At 42.7% G+C, this 24,680-nt stretch overlaps 1 long non-coding RNA gene and 1 pseudogene across 3 annotated transcripts in view; one reads left to right on the top strand and one right to left on the bottom strand.

Moving 5' to 3' along the window:
• Window positions 1-11,953, top strand: part of LOC120373177 — a 111,991-nt gene extending 100,038 nt beyond the window's left edge. For all 3 annotated transcript variants that reach the window (XR_005585432.1, XR_005585433.1, XR_005585435.1), the window contains exon 3: window positions 11,649-11,953. This is a non-coding gene — a long non-coding RNA (uncharacterized LOC120373177). The remainder of the gene's footprint in view (window positions 1-11,648) is intronic.
• Window positions 11,954-19,398: 7,445 nt separating this feature from the next.
• Window positions 19,399-21,375, bottom strand: LOC120406513 (annotated as a pseudogene).
• Between the last annotated feature and the right edge of the window lie 3,305 nt (window positions 21,376-24,680).

The following is a 24,680-nucleotide window of genomic DNA, read 5'->3' on the forward strand; positions in this document are numbered from 1 at the left end:
CTGAGCCAGCCGCACCTCCCCTCCCCTCCCTCCCCCCCCCGCGCCCCAGCTTGCCTGCTGCTTGTTCAGGCTTCCCACGAACATCTGATTCGCGGGAAGCAGGGGAGAGGGAGGAGAAGGGGGGCGGAGCAGGAGAGGAGGGGGAAGTGAGCTTGGGCCAGAGCTTTTGTTAAATAAAGCCCTTATAGAACTGGTTGTCCTGGAACAACCGGTTCTAAAAGGGCTGCTAAATTTAACAACCGGGTCCCGCGAACCGGCTCAAGCTCACCACTGCCTGGAGGGCTTTGTAGCTTGTCACAGCAGTACAGTGTGAGAGGGAGCCCAGGCTGGTGAGTCAGGGGGCTCAGTGGTACCCAAGTTCCAGGTGGCACCCTGAGGGGAACCTGTCACACCCTCCTCTTGTCCCTTCTGGAAACCAACCCATATATATGAATGGCCAACGTGGGTGAAGTTAGCTCAGAATTTGCAAAAGGACTTCAGCTCCCATTTAGGAACTAAAATAAGTAGCCATATTTTCAAAATAACTCAGCACACTGCATGCTGAACTCTGTTGAAATCTGGACGTAAGTGCCACAATGAGAGCTGCTGGGCACTAAACACTTCTGCAAATCTAGTCCCACTGACTTCAGTGGGGCTATGATTTCGCTCCTGGACTTTTGTTACGAGCTTGAAAGAAAAATGAGCTCTTTTGAAAATCTGGGCCCAATTGTGGGTTCTGAGCACTTCAAAATCTGGCATCTCAAAGTCTGATCTTGCAAGGTACTGCACGCTCTCTCGTCTCACTGGTTTAATGGGAGCTGAAGGTGCTCTGCACCTTGCATGACTGAGGCTTTTGTAGACAAAAATTCTAAGGGGAGTTTTATTGTTGTAATGAGCTATTGTTCAGATAACTCACGCAACCTTTGTAACTGCTCTGGCTAGTAAATGGAGCCAGATGTGGATGTAGATGGACAAACTATATTCTGAATATGACATTTAAAATGTTCTCATTTCATTCTGAATATATTTTGAATGTTCACTTTGGCTATTTGAAATAAATATTTCAGTACCATTCTATGTTCTTCTTAGTAAAACTACAGAACATCATGGTTGGACAAAACCAATGATGCTGGAGGTTTTCCTATTGAAAAACCCAAATGAATGGTTGTTTATTTTTTAACTGTTAGCATCAACTTATTTTATTGCAGGGCTGCCCGGGGGGGTGGGGGCAAGTGGGGCAATTTGCCCCAGGCCCTGGGCCCCACAGGGGTCCCCACGAGAGTTCTTCGGGGCCCCTGGAGCGGGGTCCTTCGCTCGCTCCGGTGGCCCTGGAAAACCCTTGTGGGGCCTGGGCCCCCGGAGCTTCTTCCGCTCCAGGTCTTCGGAGGCAATTCGGCGGCAGGGGGTCCTTCCGCTCCAGGACCCACCGCTGAAGTGCCAGGACTTCGGCAGCAATTCGGTGGTGGGGGCTCCCCGCCGCGGGTCTTCGGGGCACTTTGGCAGTGGGTCCCGGAGTGGAAGGACCCCCCACCGCCGAATTACTGCCGAAGCGGGGGCCCCCACCACCGAAGACCCCAGGCCCCCTGAATCCTCTGGGCAGCCCTGTTTTATTGTTGTTGCATCTGGGAGCTTCCGTTATGGCCAAGAACACCATTGTGCTAGGTGCTCTACAAACACAAAACAAAAAGACAGTCCCTGCCCCACAGAGCTTACAATCTAAGTGCAAGACAATCGACAATGGGTGGATACAGACAAACTGCAGGGAGTACACAAAAGTGATAAGATGATGTTGGTCAGCATGATAGGCAGTGGTCTGCATCCTAGTTTTCTCAAACTCCAAAGGCTGGGAGCAGAAAGCATGATTGGATAAATGATTTTTAAAAAAATTAATCAGACTGGAACGTTTTTCAAAGTGAATCCAAACAGATTCTGTTAATTTAAAAATATATTGTTCATAGCTCCAACTGAGTTTCCAATGGGTAAGTCAAACACAGGCTCATTTGCCTGATGCCGAAAGCCAGATAGCTGTTCACTGCAACAGTTTGTGTATTTCTCTCATCAATTGCTAGTTCACAAATATCTGGAGTATATTTGTTATGGAGAAAATTACATGCCAGAAAAACAATAATAGCGTGGATTATTAATATACACTGGATCCTGTCCTCTGTTAATAACAATGATCAAGTAACTAAGCCCCAAGCATTGTTTGGCTTTGATCCAGGTAAACTGCTCCTTTGCTTAATATAATCTTAATTGCGTCTGTAACCTAAGCAACATGCAGAGCAAAAACCAATTAAACTGAATGGGTCTGTTAAGCAATCCATTCACCTTTCCTATTTGGTAATTATGTAAATAGGGATGTTCTATATTATGCAACCAGTCACGATGTTGCCTATTCCTTTTCTAGGAAATATAAAATGAAAGACTTTTTAAACAGTTTTAACTTGATGTATTTTATTTTTATATTACACACACACACAATCCCTTTCTGATGAGTATGTAAATGCCATATATGAGTACAGGCTTGTGCTCAGTGTAAACTGTATGTAAATGTAGTTTCTTGATGGGGCATAATACAATCCGTTTATAATTATGTCACATTCTCAGTCAACAACAGAGATGGCATAAACATCCCTTGTTACCTATAGAAATTAAAAAACAAATAATAAATATATCTAGGTTTCTTTGAGGTTGCTGATGGCACCTCAAATTAATGCATAGGATGAAATCTTGGCCATACTGAAATTAATGGGGGGTTTGCCATTGGCTTCCACGGAGCCATGATTTCATCCAGTTGGTGCAGGAAAGGTGGCTAGAGAAGGAAGAGTTTAAAGGTGAAGCCTGAAATGGTCGTAAATTGTTGAAACCTCGGTTTCCAATTAACTTTTAAGAAAATAGAAGTGAAACTGACAAACACAGAAAAGTTACTAGAGATGATAAATTAAAACTGCAATGCTGAAATGGAAAATGAAAATAGTACTTTTTCCCATATACAATTAATCTTTTCTATTTCCAGTCAAGTGCATGAAAAATGCTATTCTTCATGATTAAAGAAAACTTTACAATGAGTTTTCCTGTGTCCTCTGAACCTTCATTGAATGATTAACTACGGGCTTTAATTTGGGTCATATTCTTCCCATGGTTTGCATTGTATACTGGAGTTTTCCAAAGAGATCACATACCACTGCCAAAGAAAAACTAAATGATGATGTGATGTCTTTTTTTAGTTTTAATATTTTTATACATTTATGGATTTTTAAACTTTCTTTTAGCCATTTTTCCAAGCAGTACAATTTAACCCACGTGCTGATAAATTATGGTAGACAATTGTATCCTCAAAGGAAAAAAATAACTTGGCCAAATTCAGTCTAAGGAAATTGTGAGCGATTGGAGGTTTTCCATTTCTTCTCTAAGAGCATGGAATGATTTGACTTGGAATCCTGCATTTTGGTGTATCTGTTCTCTTCACCCCTTACATGTACTGGCGATTGATCACAGTCAGGAGAACTCTCCTCATATTTTGTCTCCTTGCCCCCACATGACTCATTCTGTAGCTGGGCAGCCACTATCTTTTTATTCTGTATGAGTGTCACATTCTGGGCTGCGTTACCACCTGCCCCATAACAGTGGGTGCCTCAGAATGCTTTGTTGTTGTAGCTTATAACTGGGCTGCTCACGACCAGCCTATTAGCATGCAGGTCGCACCTTGAGTATCTGTGTGCTACACAGTCTTGGTTCAGCAGCTCTGACCCCAGCAGCCTGTCTACAGCCCCACTCTGGCTTCCACCAGCCTGGGTTACTAGTTGCAGGGTAACCCCAACACACTCCTACTCCTGGATTTCCCCAAAACACAGGTGCCCTGCAATGTCTAGCTCTCTCCTGGATAGTTCAGGTATTAACATTTGGTGCTTCTGTTAGGAGTCAATATTCAACAATTTGTTATTTTAACTGTAGACACCAAACAGTTCAATTTAAACACAACACTGGATTGGTTTAGATTAAAAATAAAGCAAAAGAAAAGAAGATAGGGTTTTAGGTGAATTTAAGTATAAGAGATCAAGGTAGAAATGGTTAGAAGCAAATAAAACTGAAAACATGCATCTAAAATTTAATCTAGCAAGTTTTGATTCAAGGTTTTGTTGAAGATGGCCTTTCTCGTGCAGCAAGATGGTGACTGATCCTTTCCTTGGTCAGGATCTCTCCCAGAAACCCAAAAGTGCTGGTGCCTTTGTCTTCTTAGGTGAAAGAGATAACTTGGGGCTCTCTGCCCCTTTCTTTTATAGTCCAGTCAACATTTGAAGTGGATTATTTTGAAGGTTACCCCTCAAAGCAAAGTTTATCCAAACAATGAGGAAAGCAGCATGGAGTATGGAGGTGAAGGAAGCTCCATGCTCTTTCCTCCCCCACTTGTGTTTGCTAAAATGCAAATTGTTCTATTTCCTGTCATCTCCTCCCCCTGCTGCTTTGAGGACCCCATTTACTACTTATGTAAATTGAAGTAAACACACATTCCTTTGTTTAGGATAGACCTGTTTAACAACTTTTGCTTAGGCACGGCTGTCTAGTTTTGAACACGTGCTAACATCATCATACAGGGGCAATTCATAACTTTACATATAATGTTGCTACATACATTTTACCAAGATACAGTATTATTGACCTGCATGTTATTCATTTCCAAATGATACCTCACATGGCATATTTTGTACAGAGATTATTACAATGGTGTATAGGGTGAGAATAGAAGGGTTTTTTTCTGTCACAATTAGCGAGACCATCACTGGAGTACACTGTCCAGTTCCGGTGTCCACACTTCAAAAAAGAATGTTGACAAATTAGAAAGGGTTCAGAAAAGAGCTACAAGAATGATCTGAAGTCTGAAAAACCTGCTTCATAGTGAAAAAGTGTTACTGTGATCCAGGAGTTCACATTTGTTACTGGGTTGGTGAAATCTAATTATAGAACATACCACCAGTTTGGGGATCTCTGCCCTACTTTTGACAGTCTGCCCTGAGGTTGGCACTTATGTTCATGAACCTCTCCAGACAGCGTGACCACAAGATCTGCTGGTTGCAAGGTGATAGTAGATAAATCAGAATAAAAACAAGGTGTGAATTTAACTGTGAGGGTAATTAACTGTTGGAACAATTTACCTTGACACATAGTGGATTCTCCACCGTCTTAAATATTTAAATCAAGATTGGATATCTTTCTGAAAGAGAGGTGACCACTCAAACAGAAGTTGTGGGCTTGATACTGAAATCCCTGAGTGAAGTTCTATGGCCTGTGTTATACAAGAAGTCAAACTTCAGGCCTTAAGATCTATAAGGCCTGGTCTACACTAGGACTTTAAATCGAATTTAGCAGCGTTAATTCGAACTAACCGCTCAACCGTCCACACCAGGAAGCCATTTAATTCGAACTAGAGGGCTCTTTAGTTCGAATTTGGTACTCCACCCCAGCAGGTGGAGTAACGCTAAATTCGACATGGCTAGTTCGAATTAGGCTAGGTGTGGATGGAAATCGAACTTAGTAGCTCCGGGAGCTATCCCACAGTGCATCACTCTGTTGACGCTCTGGACAGCAGTCCGAGCTTTGATTCTCTGACCAGCCACACAGGAAATGACCCGGGAAAATTTGAATTCCTTTTCCTTTCTGGACAGTTAGAATCTCATTTTGTGGTTGGACATCGGGGCGAGCTCAGCAGCACCGGCAGCAATGCAGAGCTCTCCAGCAGAGGAGTTCATGTAATCTCTGAATAGAAAGAGGGACCCGGCATAGACTGACTGGGAACTCTTCGATCTGATCGGTGTGGGGGGCGAGTAGTCTGTGCTTTCGGAGCTGCGCTCCAACAAACGGAATGCAAAGACCTACGAGAAGGTCTCCAAAGCCATGATACAGACAGAGGATACAGCCGTCATGCAACGCAGTGCCGCGTGAAAATCAAGGACCCCAGACAAGCCTACCAAAAAATCAAAGCGGCCAACGGATGCTACGGAGCCTGCCACCACTGCCCCACCAGTGACCATGGACTCTGATGATGGGACAGTGTCGACGGACAGTTCCTCGACGATGTTCACGGACGGGGAAGATGAGGAAGGGTTTGTGGAGGACGAGGCAGGCGACAGCGCTTACAATACTGCTTTCCCTGACAGCCAGGATCTCTTCATCACCGTCACGGAGATCCCCTACCAACCCTCCCCGGCCAGGAACCCGGATCCTGAATCAGGGGTAGGAGCAGTCGGTAAGTGCTTTAACCATGTTAACTTTTATTCTTAATATAACAGGAATCTGAAGTGTGTGAAAAGGAGGTCTCTGTATATATGGTGATAGAACAGAAATCCTCCTGGGAGAACTCCACGAAGCTCTCCTGCCGTTAATCGATAAGCATCAGCAGGAGGTTCCTGGGGAGAGTTGCCTTATTGGGTGCTCCGTGATAGCACACTTTTCCGCGCGAGGCTTTCATGCGGTATTCAGGGAGCACTGCCTCCCAGAGCACGGCTGCATAGGTCCGTGGTTCGTGCTAGATTTCACGCAGCATGCGCTCTCTATCTCCTTCAGTGCCCGTCCTCACGGTTATCTCGCTCGGATACTCCTGCATCTAAGTAGGGGAAGAACTGTTACGTTACGCCTGGTCCAAAGTATTTTTAATAAATAAACGGACAGACGGCATAGCACAGACTCAGCACGCAGCTGCGTGACGAGCGTAACGGAAAGCCAAAGAATCAAATGGACGCTCATGGAGGGAGGGGGGAACGAGGACGCAAGGTATCCCACAGTTCCTGCTGTCTCCGAAAAGCATTTGCATTCTTGGCTGATCTCCAAATGCTTCTAGGGTCAAACACAGTGTCCGCGGTGGGTCGGGGCATAGCTCGGCACTTTACGCGCCCACCCCAGAAGTTAAAGGAAAACAATCCTCTGTTGACTCTTTTACATGTTACCGTATCTGTACTGAATGCTGCAGATAGACGCGCTGCTGCAGCACTCAACAACAACATCCTTCCTCCCACCCCGCCATGGGTGGCTGATGGTACAATAGGACTGCTACCCGTCCTCATCATCAGCCTATTGGCACATGGGGCAGTGCAAAAGGACTGGTAACCATAACAACCATACCAACTTGCTTGGGACAGGTCGATCAAGGTCGCCTGGTCCTAATTTTTCATGGTAGATGGTGCAGTATGGCTGGTAACCGTCCTCATCATTGCAACAGGGGGCTGAGCTCCATCAGCCCCCACCCTTCATTGTAAAGAAAAGATTCAATTGCCCCTGGACTAGCAGAGGGATGATTGGCTCCCTCCTCCACACCCCTTAATGTCATCTCTGGACTATCATTGCAGCTGGAGGCTTCCTTCCACTCATTTCTCACAAACGACTACCTGTGTCTTATTCATGCATTCTATATTACTTCATCAGACAAGTGGGGGGACAATGGTATTGGAACCCAGGAAGGCTGGGGGAAGAACGGGATGAACAGCTGGGGTTGTTTCAGGAGCACACCCTGTAAATAGCATTCAGCTCAAAATTTATGCATGATTGGACAGAGAGCAGCTGTGCTCTCTGGTTCTATGATACAGTGGTTCTCTAGTCCAGTTGCCCATATTCTAGGCAGGACTGATTCTATTTTTAGATACCCAAAAAGGAGGGATTGACTCGGGGAGTCATTCCCAAATTTTGCTTTTGCGCCCCTGGCTGATTGGCCAGGGGCACTTATGACTGCACCAAATGGCGCAGTGCAAAAGGACAGGTAACCATGACCATCTTATTACCGTCTTCTTACCAGTTCATGGTATGGTAGACGGTGCAGTATGCCTGGTAACCATCGCTGCTGTCATGCAAAAGCAAAAGCATGCTGCTGTGTAGCGCTGCTGGTCCGCCTCTGTCAGCGGCATCTAGTACACATACGGTGACGTACACAAAAGGCAAAATAGGGTCCATTGTTGCCACGCTATGGCGTGTGCCAGGGCATTTCATGGAAAACGTGCCCGAAATGATTGTCTGCCATTGCTTTCCCGGAGGAAGGAATGACTGGCGACATTTACCCAGAATCCACCGCGCAAATGATTTGTGCAACAGCAGGCACAGGGGTCTCAACCAAAAATTCACAGAGACAGCCTAGACTCAGTTAATTGTTCGCAAAAAAGTATCTTTGCAAGGAATTCACTAACTGTTTCCCATCTCACAGCTTCCACTGTCTCCAGACCTTCCACAGCATCCCCCTCGCAGAGGCTGGCGAAGATTAGGCGGCAAAAGAAAAAGACAAGGGACACGATTTTCGATGAATGTGTGGGCTGCTACCTAGCCGAGGCGGACCAGCAGAGGCAGTGGAGGGAGAAAGTCTCTCTGTACCAGCGCTCACACAGCGAATGGGAGGAGAGGTGGCGTGAGGAACAGAAGCAGGCGACTCAAGCAATGCTTGTTCTAGTGAGGGAGCAAACGGACACGCTCCGGCGACTTGTGTATGTTCTGCAGGACCGCTGCAGGACAGAGCCCCTGGCAGTATCTCTGCAACCACCCTCCCCCGCCACAAAGTCACATACCCCCCTCACCCTAAATAACCAGGAGGATGCCCGCCCTGGGCCGGGAATACTGTCACTGCACCCCAGCAGAGTGCTCAAGTAACCAAAAGCTCTCATACCCTACGTTTGCATAAGTCCTTCCCTTCCGGACTCAAACAAGTCCCAATCCCAGTCCCATCCCATAACTGTGTACTTAAGTAATAAAAATACTTTGCTGTTAAGTACTGTTTCCGTCATGTTTTTTCACTGAAGACTTTGTTTGAATGGGGTGCGTGGGGAAGTGCGTTGCTAATTGCATAGGACAGGCACCTTTCCCAGGGTACAGACACGGGGGCCAGATCAGCAGCGGGTCACACACATAGTGCAGTCAGTAGGCACTGTGGTCGGTATGGGAGGTGGTTTCCAGGTTCTGTGTGGGCGGTGGGGATGTGACTTTTTAGCGGGGGAGGGCGGTTACAGATCTTATACAGCGGTCCTTGTCCTGGACCGCTGAGTCACGCAGCAGAGGAATCTGTATCCGTCCTCCTCCGCCACAAGGCCACATAGCCCCCCGCACACAGAATCCCAAAAAGGAGGGATGGCAGGCTCCGTTGAAACAAGCAGTCCGGCACTGCGGACCGCTGTAGGAGCAGGAGCCTGTCATTCCTTGAGTTTAGAGGCGGTCTTTACATTAGCGCACACCCTACCCACCACAGTCTGCGTTCCAGTTTCAACCCTTTAATGAAAAGTCATGAATAAAGAAACCTCTCCTCAGTAACAGTGTGTCATGTATTTTATTTTTACACGTGTCTTGGAAGTGGGGGAAACGGGGAGAACGGGGTATTTAACCAAAGAGGAGAGTCAACAGTAACTGGGTAAAGAAACGGGCAGGTTCAGCTTCTCTGTAAAGAAACAGAACAGTCACAGGTCACGCTGCTCGCTACTCGCTGGTATTTAAACAGTTCCTTGTCGCTGTCCCAGGCGCCTGTATAGGGCTTCATGAGCAAGTGCATTAGCGGGCAGGCTGGGTCACCAAGGATCACTATAGGCAAATGCACATCCACAACAGTTATTTCGTGGTACGGGAAGAAACTACCTTCCAGCAGGCGTCTGAGCAGCCCACAGTTCCTGAGAACACACGCATCAGGAACCTTGCCCGGCCATCCGACGTTCATGTTGGTAAAACGTCCCCTATGGTCCCCCCAGTGCTTGCAGAACCATTGAAAAGTAGCCCAATTTCTCAGCAGCTGAATGTGGAAGAGGTGGACGATAAAGTGCGAGGAGGAGAAAACGGCGAGGATCGCAGCGGGCTCCATGCTTGCAGTGCTGTGGCGTCCACGCTGTCACTGACCAGAAAAGTGCACGAACAGATTGCCCGCAGGCGCTTTCAGGGAGGGAGGGAGGGAGGGAGGGCGTGATTGACGGTTCAATGACGACAGTTACCCAAAACCACCCTCGACACATTTTTTCCCCCAGCAGGCATTGGGGGCTCTACCCAGCATTCCAATGGGCAGCGGGGACTGCGGGAACTGTGGGATAGCTTCCCACACTGCACCGCTTCCAAAATCGACGCTGGCCCCGTGAATGTGGACTCAGAAATTCGAATTAGTGTATTTAGTATGGATACACAAATTCGACTTCATAAGGTCGAATCCACAAATTCGAACTAAGTTGATTCGAAATAGTCTTGTAGTGTAGACAAGGCCTAAGTCTTCATTCTGTTTGTTCCTCCTTACCAGGAATGGATTTTTCTAGGTATAATTAAGCTGCCAACCTCACTGAAGGATGGGTTAATAGAGGGTTTGAGCATATAGTAGAAATGGGAGAAGTCTAGATTTGATCAAAGTGATTGTCACAGCTGAGGGAATTCACTCTCAGGAAAGGAGGAGGAGGAATGTCTTGGTGTAAAGACCTGTAAATCTTCTAGGAAGTAAAGGGAGTTAGTTGCAGATGGGGAGAAAGTAGGTATCCGTTCAGGCTACAGAACAGAAGATTCTGTCTCTGACTGATATATGAAACCCTCAGGTGGTATTTCCTATGCTGGGTATGTTAAGTTTGCAAGGAGATAATGCAGTGTTTTCTAGACTGTCCTTATTGAACTTTCTCAATTTTGGTTCTGACTTTTGTGGGAGGAAGATGGGAAGTTTTTTTCATTTTAGGTGCAACTTTATGGCCTCAAGTTTATCTGTCCAAGAGCAAGACCTTCAGTTATCTCATGGGACTCTAACATGGTGGTGTAGCTTGCACCTGTGTGTGTGTGTGTGTGTGTGTGTGTGTGTGTGTGTGTGTGTGTGTGTGTGTGTGTGTTATACAGGATTCTATGGGATACATGCAGACTCCCTTGGACTGACATACACTGGCTTGAAACTTACCTCCTGTTTACAGAGCACCTCTAAAATTGTTCTACTGAGTCTAAATTCGGTTTATCTTGGCTTCTGAGGATCCAGAGGGGGAGGGGAGTAGTAGGAAAAGAAATTAGGCTGACATCTGAATTAGATCCAAACTCTCAATCCAGAATAAAGACCAACTCTCATCTAACAACAAAATAACCTTATATTTATTGGAAGAAATTATTCCACTAGCAGGGAGCAAGCTTGCAAAGTCCCTGGAGTAGTCACTTATCAGATATGACAATGAAACTCACCCTGTTTTTAACACTACTGCGTAACTACCCAGCAACCCAAATATTTCCACTTCTTCAAATTTAATGCTAATTGTACACTCGGAGGCAATGTGCATAAAAGTGAAATAATAATAAATCTAGGAGCTTCTAATCTATTTTGCCCATCATTGCCATTAATGGGGGTTATGCATTGTTGTTATTATTTGTATTAAAGTAATTGTGGACTGCACTGTGCAACCACATAGTAGAGAGAGCCCCAATCTACACTCACAAGGTTGGCAAAGGGTGCAAGAGGAAATGCAGTTAGAGAGAGATAATGATTTGCCCAAGGTCGGACAGAGCTGAGAGTAGAACGCAGATTCCCTGAGTCCCAGGCCAGGGCCCTGTTAACTGGATCATGCTGGGTGAATTGTCTCCTTAGTCACACTTGTAAACCTATTGCCTTCAAATTTGTGCTTTCATTTATACCTGAACTGACCCCATTAGCCTTTGGTAGGTTTGCACAGATGTTAATGGAGACGTAATTTTAAGACCTTTGAATTGCACAGGTGTAACCAAGGACATAATTTGGCCTGCAGACCCCTGTGAGTGGGGATGGTATATGGATGGGAAGAAACTGGCTTGTCTGTTGGATACTGGCTTGTCTGTCTGGAGGTGGCAGTTTGAAAAAACATTTTTACTTGCAAACTTGAGAAGAAAGTTATATGAAGATAGTGAGACACAATGAATATGGACCCCCAAGATGTCATGGCTGCAGAGACACATTTGAGAGTAGAGCACATTGTAAGTAGTGGGCCACAATATGAAAAGTGTGAGAACTGCTGCTTTTTTATTAATAAACTCTTGAAAGTTACACTTGCTTTGCTTATTGTAGTCCAAAATAAAGTGGAACAAATAGAGTGGAATTCCTTAGGGGGACTTCTAGGTGCCCCACTGCCTAGTAGAATTCACAACCCCGTGTTGAGTGCCCAGGCTCCCTATCGAACATGTGGGGAGAGTGAGACCTGGCCTACATAAAAAGTTAGGTTGACCCAGCTTCATTGCTCAGGGGTGTGAAAAATCCATATCTCCAAGAGATGGAGTTAAGCTGACTTAACCCTCTCTGTTGACTGTGCTAGAATTCTTCTGTTGACCTAACTACTGCCTCTCAGTGGGGGGCAGGGATAGGTACAGTTGAATAGGTAAAGTTGGAGGAGGTTAGTCTCTGTTGTCACCTTAAGAAGAACCCTCCATCAGCCCCCTCTTTAAAGAAAATTAGTCCACGGATTGCTTTTCTTAAAGAAACACCCATGACAGTTGAAATATGCAAAATTTGCTTCTTCATCCTGTTCTTCACAAAGGAGAAATGTAACTGGTCTGCAGCAAGAATCCACAGGAGCTTGCACTTCAGCCTTGTATGTGATACTTTACATGGCAAGTTGTTTATGAAACATCTATGCTCCCAACATTCAGTGTGTTGATTTCTTAAACTGTGTAGCGAGGCAGTTGCCCCACTTCTGAAAAAGGTAGGCTGATTGGGTGTGGCTGCAGCTGTGGCTGCTTTGTCAATCGGGCCACAACTGGCCCTGATAAAAGGGTTGAGGGAGGAGCTGGGTCAGGAACTCTCTCTCTCTCTCTCTCTCTCTCTCTCTCTCTCTCTGGAAAGAGAAGGACCTAGCTGCCCGAAGGAGCAAGGGTATCTGAGGCTGATCAGTGCTGGGGAAGGGCAAAGGTGATGGGGAGCTCCAGCCTGGCAATTGCCCAGGCTGAGGCCTTGGTTAAGTCCTAAGAAGGTACTGGGGCAGCCTGGGGATAGGCAGATGCAGCTGGTCCAACCCCCTTGCCAATGATGAGTGGCCATTATGGACTGCAGTTTGCCCCAGTGAGAGGGGGATAGATGACAACTGGCAGTAGCCACTGAGGCAAGGGGGGTGTAGAAGGTTGAGGGTTCCCTTGGGAGGGGAGACCCAGTATGTGGGGGTACTGCAGTGGGCAGAACCCCAGGGTAAGGAACGCTGGGGACCGTGAGGGGCACGGGGGCCCTAAGCCAGGCGAGACACCAGCCTGCAGAGGGTGCTCCGGGCTGGACAAGAGCTAATTCCCAAGATGACCAGCAGGAGGCACTGCACCGGTGAGTCTCGATCCGCTACAAACTGATTACATTACTAATGCCATCTTTGGTCTCCTACATAAATCCTAATGATTGGCTTTAACTGTGTGAGTTTGGCAAACAAAGATGAAACTCCCTAGGCTAGTTGGAAGTAAAGAAATTGAGGCTGGTAGCTGATTAACAAACTAACCAGTACACGTGTGGCATTTTCTGCATCTTAAAGGTACAGCTTGTGCAGGGGGAAAAAGGTACCACCACATTTTCACATATATTGTATTCTGCTATCTCACAAACTTGTGGAGCAAAAACTTTGTCAGATTTACCATATTTTAATTTCAGAATGGATGAACAGAGCAGTCAAAAGGGTCCAAAACAGTTTGAAAAAGCCTGAACATGGCTAGAAGGCATAAAAGAGCAAGAGCCATCAGAACACCTATAGCGGGGTTCTCAAAAGCACTCAGTGATGGCCTAACTCTGATTTCACTAAAGAAAATGGTTAAACTCCCATTGTGACATCAACAGGAGCAGAGTTAGACCAATGCTGAGCACTTTTGAAAATCCCATCCTTGGACTTTCAGGGTCATAATTTCAAATCTGGCCACTTAATGAGCAGGCACATGGAAATAGTTATGACCATATTGTAAATACCTGCTTAAGCAAATGTAAGGCTTTGTAGGGAGCAATTTTGCTGGTGCAGGTTTGGTGAGTAGTTTTTAGCTAACAAAAAACAGGAAAAATTGTCCTTTTGCTTGATCTCTGATGTAAAAAAAGCTGTCTTTGAGGGGGAAAACTTGACCTTTTGGAAAACCTAGTGGTTCCTCATTTGTGTCTCAGTGCTGGAGAAGGATCAGATCAAAACATAGCCACTTATTTGCTCACTCTGATCAGAGCTAGATCGACAGTATAAAATCAGTCTGTTCGTGAAAACCTTTACGATATGATAGTAAATGCCTACTGCAGCTCACAGCCCACCTATGGATGTGTATCCAGTACATTGTTCCAGTTGGCCCCAGCTATATTTATATCATCTTAGGATAACCTATAGAAAATGCTGTGTTTCTGCAGTGTCTCAGACTGACAAACAGAAGGGTCAATTTTTCCCATTTGTGATCCCAAATCAGCAGAAGGTTTAATAATGCATCTATAAAAGAGTCCTTGACTTCCACTGCCTTGCAGCAAAAACACTGAATTATTGATGAACAGATCCTTGCATGTTTAAAGGTTAAAATATGTATTATAAATCATAGACCAAAGATGATCCCAAACGGAATATAGATCTGAATTCACTTTAGTTTCATATGACATCAGCAGAGCCCCTTGAGTGAGTTACAGCCTTGCATTCACTCTGGGGCTATCTATTATCTAATATGTCTTACTTGATTTTCAGTTTTGGGCAGGCAAATTGACCATGTATACTTGCTTGTGTCAGTAGCTAATTTTAGGTAGCTAATCTAATTGAAGATGTTATGCTCCTTTAGCTTGTCAAATAGAAATTCACATTTTCTGATTAATGTGATTCATTTACATTAGATTTGACTTGACAGAGTGACAATGTGTAATATAGAATACAGGGATGACAAGGTTCTCAATCTCTTCAGTCACATTCCTTATAAATGGTCTAGTCAAGGCTAGAGCCTATAACATCTTATCTATAACATGATGAAATTTGAACTGTATTGCAATCATATATGGTCTACATAATATGTTCTCATGGGTGGCAATATGCTTTCAGAAGGGTGACAATTTTAACAGCTTTCTTACATTTGTAACACTTATACATAACTGACTCCCTGACACCCTGCTGTGACTGAAAAATTACTAAGAAGAAGAGGAGGAGGAACACAGTGAATCCTTGAAAGAAAGTGAAACAAAGTTTCACCACTTAGGAAACAAAATATATAAGAAGGAAAAAGTCTGGTGAAAGGTAGAAAGGCAATCATAAATGTATGGGTAGGAGCAGCGATGGAAAAATTGAACAGCATGAAGAAGATGAAACATATGCAATGAAAAAAAAGAGAAGCATAGTACGGAGAAGAACAGTACTGTAGGAGTCAACGCCGGACAGCATTGAGAAGCGGAAGATAATAGAGAAAAGCAGACAATGAAGAATGGAGTTGTCATAAGATTACAAATAACATTAAGATGGTATTTCTAACTAGACAGTTGCATACTCTGTTGATTGTGTAGACTAAGTACACTGCACACACCAGAGGCTTCTTGCATTTCTCCCCACACTAGCTCTCTGTGTACTTCCCTCCCTTCCTCCTCCATTTTGGGAATTCCCTGCAACCTTTTGTCCTGGCCATTGTAAAGTACCTCCTGCTAGACTTGGGTGCTTCTAACCTTCCCTGGGTCTGCAGAGGCTACAGCCCTCTCTTCTCTGGCTTGCTTCCTGGCCACACATTTAGTCTGTTACTCCTTCACAGAAGCAAGACCTCATGGTCCAGCTGCCCTAGGCCCTCAGGACCAGTGCTGACCACTCAGGACAATCCAGAAGACGAAGCTCATCCTTTCCCAGAACGGCTACCTTGGGGGCACTCCAGTTTCTCTCCAGAGACATATGATAGTTGAAGCAAATAGACACAGACTTTGTATAGGTTTCCTAACACAATTACTCTTTACTTTAGCTAGCACAAGTGACAGACAGACAAGACAGCTCTAGTCAAAACAATTAAACACCTATAAGTCATCCTTGCCTCAGTTTCCCCACCACTCTTGAGCATTCTTTGAGAGTGGGTAAGAGTCCACTACGAGTCCAGGATTCCCCTGGGATGAACTGGAGTGTCACATCCAGTATGGCCATTCCTCTGTTCTTAACCAATTTTTTGATCATACAGAGTAGATGAAGCTGCTGGGTCTGCTAACCAGATACAAGGGGTTCCTTCTCTTTTCCCCTTCTTGTTTTCCAATTTTCATCCAAATCAATAGGATTCTGCCCATGGATGCTTAGAATATTTTCTGATTTTTTTTTTAAATTGATTGGATGAAACATTCAAAAGTTATGGTAGCATTGACAGACTGGGAAATGCCTTTGTGTAAAGTGTAAAACCTCGCTTAGCTCAGCCAACTGGCCAGGACTTATACAATGCTACATGATTGCAGGGCCGTCGCTTCCATTAGGTGACCCTAGGCGGTCGCCTAGGGCGCCAGGATTCGGGGAGGGGGGCATTTTGTGCGCTCCCCACTGGGCGCTCGGGAGCTTCCGGTTCCGCTCCCATCACGCCGCCGAAGAAGGACCTTCTGCCGACATGCCGTGGAAAACAGCGGCAGGCAATTGAGCAGCTCAATGACTGCCACTGTCGCCTGCGGCATTTCAGCGGAGGGTCCTTCTTTGGCGGCGTGATGTGAGTGGAACTGGAAGCTCCTGCACGCCCCATGGGGAGCACACAAAATGCCGCCCCCCGAATTCTGCCTAGGGCGCCAGAAACTCTGGCGCTGCTCCTGCATGATTGTCCAATCATTCTTCCACCCTGTTCATCATCAACTCCCAAGAACTTCTTGAATACTGTATTTGAGGGCCTGATCCACAGCAAATTGAAGTCAATAGGAGTCTATTGGCTTCAGTTGGCTTTAGATCAGGACTTTTTTGCACACTTCAAAAGCAACTTCTCCTCTCTATGGGGAAGATGTTAGTGACTCACTGTGCAGTGTTTCAGTGTAGCAGCCATGTTAGTCTGTATCTGCAAAAAGAACAGGAGTACTTGTGGCACCTTAGAGACTAACAAATTTATTTGAGCATAAGCTTATATGCATATTCTCAAATAAATTTGTTAGTGTCACTGTGCAGTGTGTCTTCTCTCTCTCTCACCCACAGAGCATGTCACCTGTTACAGCATGCAGCTACAAGAGCAGTCGAACCTGTACAGTCAGATGTTCATGCTTTTTGCTCTGGAGACCCTCAGTTTTGTGTCTTAACAGCCAAGATACCAATCTGCACAGAAGCAGCACTTAGAAAGGAGATGTTGATTTCTCAGGGGACACTTCACTGCAATAAGGGGAAGGCAGACAATCCGCAACTGGTTGTATATGTAAACTTTAGCGCGTACACGTGATGTAAAGGTCTGTCCTTCCTAATGGAGACGCAGGGTGGATGAGTTCGTATCTTTTGTTGAAACAACTTCTGTTGGTGAAAGAGACAAGCTTTCAAGCTACACTTAACACTTCTTTAGGTCTAGGCCCACAATAAGGACTGCTGACAAAATACAGTGCAGGATAAATTATAAATCCTCAAGATCTAAGTTTCAAGATGTTTCAGCTCTGATATTACTAATTTACAGGATTAAACAATAGAGCTAGGAGCAACTTTGTGTGAAATGGAGGCAAATTACTCCTAAAACCATGAAATGCACGACAGTGGGCGAGATATAGTTAATGGTATAAATACATGATATACAGAGTCTGCAGAATATTTTGATGTTTAGGGAGGACTTGCGTGCAGTGGCCTGTGAATAGCATGCTGTGTGTGATCAGTACCACCATGCTTCCAGGGTTATGCTTCAATTTACCCTCCATTCGCAAAAGTGGCAATAATGATAATGGCATTGCAGCAACATACACTCTAAGAGGCAAATATTGTGAAATCATTCTTGGATCTTCAGCTATCTGTTAATGACATACGTTCATGGAGGGTCCATGCACTTGTGGATAAATGTAAGTACAGTAGGGGTAGTTTAGTTGGTATTTCTGTAGCTGTAGAGCTCCTGTCTTATATGAGGGCACAGTGGATCTTGCTGTACCAAAGTAATTTATTTGTATAGCCATTATATACTACAGTGTTGGGAGGTAGAGAAAACCTTTAGATTAAATGTCTTTTTTAAAAGAGAGAGAGAGAGAGAGAGAGAACACAAGCTTTACAGAGCTGGAAAGATTAAGTTATCACATGGAAAGACAGGATGAACAAAGAAATTAAGATAAGTCAAGGTGAAGAACATCTTCAAGAGGGTGAAAAAAGCCAGACTAGACTGCCTGTGCTGCAACAAAGTAGAGAAGATTCATTAAAACCCAAAGCTGGCAGGTGGAACAAAGACACTGTCACAAAGAAGCCACAAGAACTGGGAGCCTTTGCAAGATCTTATACAGTCATGTATAGTTCAGCAGAATGTTTGCAGCCCTGGTGAGTGAAGCTTTTGTGTTGTACTGGACAGATTGAGAGTTAAGGATGATTACAGAAAAGGAGACTAAAGGAAATAAATGTGTGAAGATGAGGAACAGCTGTGCCAGACATAATATGAAAAGGGGAGGGAAGCAGCGAAATGACACTTCTTTGCCTAGAAAAGAGTTTTTAATTTTATACAAAATTTGAAGCAAAAATTAGACGTTTTGTTTTTTCTTGCAAACGTAAGTGCAGAGAATGTGTTATTCCAGTACTACTTAACTATATTCCTCTTTTAGGTATTACTATGGTGGGTACCACAGAAACACCTAGAGAGAGAGATTTGGGGGGGTGGAGGGAGTGGAGTCAGTAAAAATGTATTTATTTTTCTACAGACATTACAACCCAGGGCATTCCAATCCATGTTCCCTTCTCTGACTGGGAGGCTGCATTATGCTGCTCTGTTCAGAGCTCATTATTATTTATAGTGATGTGTACTAGCACCACTGTAGTTGAAGTTTCCATGATAAATTCCTGTTTTATTTTTAGGAGTTTATAAGTCATGTGTAAAAGTCCACTTTGGCCTGAAATATGTCCCGACCACCTAATACCCACTTATCTGAACTGGCAGTAATAGGTGATAGATATGGAGGGGAGAAGCAGCACTTTGAATAATTCAAGGTGATTACCCACTGTGAAAAAAATCATTCTCATCATGAGCATGTCATCAGAATGGCCATCTGCATTTGCACCTGGCAATGTTAGGCTAAATCAGCGTTTCCCAAACTTTTCTGGCCACAGAACACTTTTTAACCTATTATGGAACATTTATAATATTATTTTGTAGTCGTTTGGTTTTCAAATAAAAAATTGTCTTATTTATGCTCAAATATATTTTATTTTATAAAAAAAAGCAAAAATAAAAATGTAAAATAACTTGAACTAACAATTTCTAACTGGAAAGTGCATGTAAAGTAGTACAATAATCAAATGCAAGAGTCAAAATTAAAAACCGTGTTCTACTTTAAAAAAATGTTTTTATATATACACAACCACCAAACAAATTAGATTTTTACTAGGAAAATCTATTTTTATAAACAGAAATAAAAATTTGGATTTATTGGGATTGGTGTTTCTCGGTTTTTCTATCACAAATTCGCTTAATATTAGGAATAATGCTGGAAAGTTGAATCCTCATGTCAGGCTCTGCATCAAGTCTATTCCTATATTTGTTTTTTGTTGCAGTATATGAAAATCCCGTCTCACACAAATAAGTTGTAGCAAAAGGAAGGAGCACTCGAACTTCACGTTTAGCCACATTAGGGTACCCTTCTATTAGGCTGCTCCAAAAATTATTCAGCGGAAGATCCTTAAACTTTTGTTTCAAATCAGAGTCAGAAGTTAAGTCAATTAGGCTTTCATAATCATGTGCAGTAAAGCCGACTGGTTTGGCTGTAATTACAAACGGATTTCGAACCCAAGCACTGTCATCAGTAGTTGTAGGAAAATATTCTAATAAAGAGGCCTGCAAGTCACGTAAGTGCTGTAAAATGGTGCTGGAAACTTCTTCATGGACTGTAGAATTTATTTCAGTCAGAAATTCATGTACTGTAGGGAAACATTCAAAGTAATTCTGTTCTACAGAAAATGCCCAGAATTCCAGTTTCTTTTTTAACGATGAAATTTTATCCATTGTAGTAAAAATGGTCACATTCTTTCCTTGCAGTGACAGATTAATTTAATTTAATTTTGCAAAAATATCTGCAAGATGCGTAGGTCTCATTAGCCATGAGGAATTTGTCAGACAGTCATTAAATTTTCGTCCTGAATTATCTGAAGTGAAGAATACCAGTAGTTCACCACGAAGCTCAAAAAGCCTCACAAGCACTTTTCCTCTGGATAGCCACCGTATGTAAAAGAAGTGCTTTGTGCTGACTACCCACTTCCTCACACAAAATTTTAAATAACCTAGATTGAAGTGGTCAAGATTTGACAAAACTGATAATTCGTACTGCTGCATCGAGCACAATTTTCAGATATGTTGGTATTTTTTTAACTGCAAGTGCTTGTCTATATAGAACACAATGGCTCTTAGTGCTTTCTGGTGCCACACTTATGATTCACGTTACAGCTCCCTTCATCTTCCTGATCATTGCCCAAGCACCGTCAGTACATAGATCAATATATTTTCCCCAACTAATTTTGTGCTTTCTGATAAAATTATTGATGCAGTTGAATATTTCTTCTCCAGTTGTGTTGCTTTGCAGAGATTCGCATAAGAGCAGGTCCTCTTCAATAATATTATTAAATCTATATCGGACAAATACTAGTAGCACAACAAGTCCTGAAATGTCAGTGGGCTCATCTAGCTGCAATGAATACTCATGGCAAATTTTCAGCCGGCAAACTATCTCTTTTTCTATGTCATTGGCAAGATCTTTAATACAGTGTGCAATATTATTTAACAACTGTACAGCATCAATTTTTTTACCAGACTGCTCGCTCAACATGCATGTTACAGTATCTTTCGTGCAAGACTTGATAAGCGTTTCTCCAATAATGTGAGCTTCTCCGGCAAGCACTCTACCGTAACTTACTCAATAAGATGCCTCTTATTATTGTCTGTTTTAGCAATTTTAATAATCGAAAGTTTACAATTTCCAAGTGAGTCATGCTTCCTTTTGAAAAAACTTATATCTTTGTCTTTGTATTCAGCATGCTTAGTTTCCAAATGCCTACGAAGTTTAGCAGGAGCCAATGAACTGTTTGCTAGTATTTTGTTGCACACGACACACTGTGCATCAGGAACGTCTTTATTTCCAACACACACAAAACTGAAAGACAAATAACTTTCATCAGACTTTCGTTTCGGTCTTTTAACACCTGCTTCTTGTTTTTTGATATACTTCAGTGAAAATTCTTTCACCTTGGATAACTCACTAGTACTAACAGATTTTTCAGCAACAAAAGACTGCGATTGTTCATCCTCACTTTGAAGTGTCACAATATTTTGCTCGTTTATTTTGGCTACAGTTGGAGTACCAGAAGAACTTGCTTTTCGTTTCAAAGTTCCTTCTTTTAGCCACAAATCCATGGTGATTAGGTTTAGTAACAATATTTAGTAACAACATGCATCCAACGAAGTGGGTATTCACCCACGAAAGCTCATGCTCCAATATGTCTGTTAGTCTATAAGGTGCCACATGACTCTTTGCTGTTTTTAACAATATTTAGAAATACTGATTTTTTTCAAATTTTGTTTGTCACAAATATTTATATTGTTTCAAGCGAAGCTAGTTTAGTTGTGCTTATTGCACACACGGTAAAGACCCACAGGTTTGAACATGTTGAGTGAATATGTTATATTCAACATGGCGTAAAGAGAATGATGTGTGCATACCACTGCAGTTCGCGCAGCCTCAAGTGGAAAGGGTACGACATCACTAAGTGAAATGTGCCCGAAAGGGGTAGACGTAAACATGCTTGCATGCCACATTCTCTTTATGCCATGATATTCAATATGAGATCTATCAATAACTGGAAAAATAGTTTTATGTTAAATTATAGTCATTCAAAAAGAGTTGTAAACTACACTTCAAACATGCCAAATTTAAAATTAAAAAAATATTTAATGACTCTCTTTTTCTAATTATGATTCTTTCACGGAACACCTATTCACATCGTGCAGAACACCAGTGTTCTGAGGAACACAGTTTGGGAAACACTGGGCTAAATCTCTGCATCGCCCTGTATCAATAAACAGAGGCTAGTCCCCTTCTCACTACCCCTGTGCTTATCAAAAAAACATGGGTTTAAAACCATGCTGTATAAGAAGTGAATTCAGTATTTTTTAAGGATAACCTATGCATGCTCAGCCAGAAAATGTTAGTTGTTAGGTGCTAGACGGCTTGGGGGATAACTAATGGTATATAGCTCCTTTTTATCTCTAGTTCACCAAAGTGAAAGTAGCTCCATTTGGAACCTGTTACCATGTGATGGCTTTTAGAACTCTATGTGAATTGACTATGTGGGTTCAGTTGTGTTCTTAGCAAGTGGGCATGTACGTCACAAAGCCATTGATGCTAATGGAATTTTGTCTGGGGTAAAGTCCTCAGGACTTGGCCCAGTAATAAATAGTAACAAAATTATTTTCCTAACTGAGACTTATGCAGACTCTACCTGAGATCCAATATCCTCTCCTCTCCCATTAGCTAGTGCCACGAGGAGCAGCCCTTGCACTCAGGCCATGGGAGTCTATGAGAATTGAGGGCATCTAGCAAGCATCACCTCACAGGATCAGACATTAAATGGTGAGGCTCCATACTGGCCTTTCTCCTGAAAGAGTATTTTTCATCCACTTATCACACATTGGGAAAGTGCCAACTATTCAACGATAACAACATGAATATATAGAAATGTTATTAGTGGAGAAAATGACCAGTTCTGGAGATAAAGTAGACATCTTTTCTCTCTCCAGCAAATCATTGTGAGGCATTTTTGATAATCCACTTCCTACCTAACCAGAGCACTGCAGAAAATAATGTAGAAAATAACATTACAGTACATACAATCCTAACTTAATTTGAATTTATATTAGGGCTGTCAAGTGATTAAAAAAAATAATCACGATTAAAAAAGTATCACGATTAATTGTGCAATTAATTGCACCGTTAAACAATAGTAGAATACCATTTATTTAAATATTTTTTGATGTTTTCTACATTTTCAAATATATTGATTTCAATTACAACACAGAATACAGAGTGTACAATGCTCACTTTATATTTATTTTTATTACAAATATTTGAACTGTAAAAAACAAAATAAATAGTATTTTTCAATTAATCTAATACAACTACTTTAGTGTAATCTCTTTATCGTGGAAGTTGAACTTACAAATGTAGAATTACATACAAAAAATAACTGCATTAAAAAATAAAACAATGTAAAACTTTAGAGCCTACAAGTCCATTCAGTCCTATTTCTTGTTCAGCCAATCATTCAAACAAGTTTGTTTACATTTGCAGGAGATAATGCTGCCCGCTTCTTATTCACAATGTCACCTGAAAGTGAGAAAAGGCATTTGCATGGCACTGTTGTAGCCGGCATCACAAGATATTTTCATGCAAGATGTGCTAAAGATTCATATGTCCCGTCATGCTTCAACCACCATTCCAGAGGATATCCATCCATGTTGACGACAGGTTCTGCTCAATAAAAATCCAAAGTAGTGCGGACCGACACATGTTCATTTTTATCATCTGAGTCAGATGTCACCAGCAGAAGGTTGATTTTCTTTTATGGGTGGTTTGGATTCTGTAGTTTCCACATCAGAGAGTTGCTCTTTTAAGACTTCTGAAAGCATGCTCCACACCTTGTCCCTCTCAGATTTTGGAAGGCATTGTAGATTCTTAAAACTTGGGTCAAGTGCTGTAGCTATCTTTAGAAATCTCACATCTGTACCTTCTTTGCATTTTGTCAAATCTGCAGCGAAAGTGTTTTTAAAACAAATGACATGCTGAGTCATCATCCAAGACTACTATAACATGAAATATATGGCAGAATGCAGGTAAAACAGAGCCCGAGACATACAATTCTCCCCCGAGGAGTTAAGTCACAAATTTAATTACCACATTATTTTTTAACAAGCATCATCAGCATGCCCGCTGGAATGGTGGCTGAAGCATGAAGGGACATACAAATGTTTAGCATATCTGGCACGTAAATACCTTTCAATGCCAGCTACAAAAGTCCTATGTAAATGCCTGTTCTCACTTTATGGTGACATTGTAAATAAGAAGTGGGCAGCATTATTGCCTGTAAATATAAACAAACTTGTTTGTCTTAGCAATTGGCTGAACAAGAAGTAAGATTAAGTGGACTTGTAGGCTCTGAAGTTTTACATTGTTTTGTTTTTGAGTGCAGTTATGTAACAAAAAAATCTAAATTTCTAAGTTGCACTTTCATGATAAAGAGATTGCACTACAGTTATTGTATGAGGTGAATTGAAAAATACTATTTTTTATTCATCATTTTTACAGAGCAAATATTTGTAATCAAAAATAAAAACAAAGTGAGCACTGTACACTTTGTATTCTGTGTTGTAACTGAAATCAATATATTTGAAAATGTAGAAAAAAATCCAAAAATATTTAATAAATGTCATAGATTCATAGATTCTAGGACTGGAAGGGACCTTGAGAGGTCATCGTGTCCAATCCCCTGCCCTCATGGCAGGACCAAATACTGTCTAGACCATCCCTGATAGACATTTATCTAACCTACTCTTAGATATCTCCAGAGATGGAGATTCTACAACCTCCCTCAGCAATTTATTCCAGTGTTTAACTACCCTGACAGTTAGGAACTTTTTACTAATGTCTAACCTAAACCTCCCAT

This window comes from Mauremys reevesii, linkage group 1 (genome assembly GCF_016161935.1).
Source record: "Mauremys reevesii isolate NIE-2019 linkage group 1, ASM1616193v1, whole genome shotgun sequence".
NCBI classification, from domain to species: domain Eukaryota; kingdom Metazoa; phylum Chordata; order Testudines; family Geoemydidae; genus Mauremys; species Mauremys reevesii.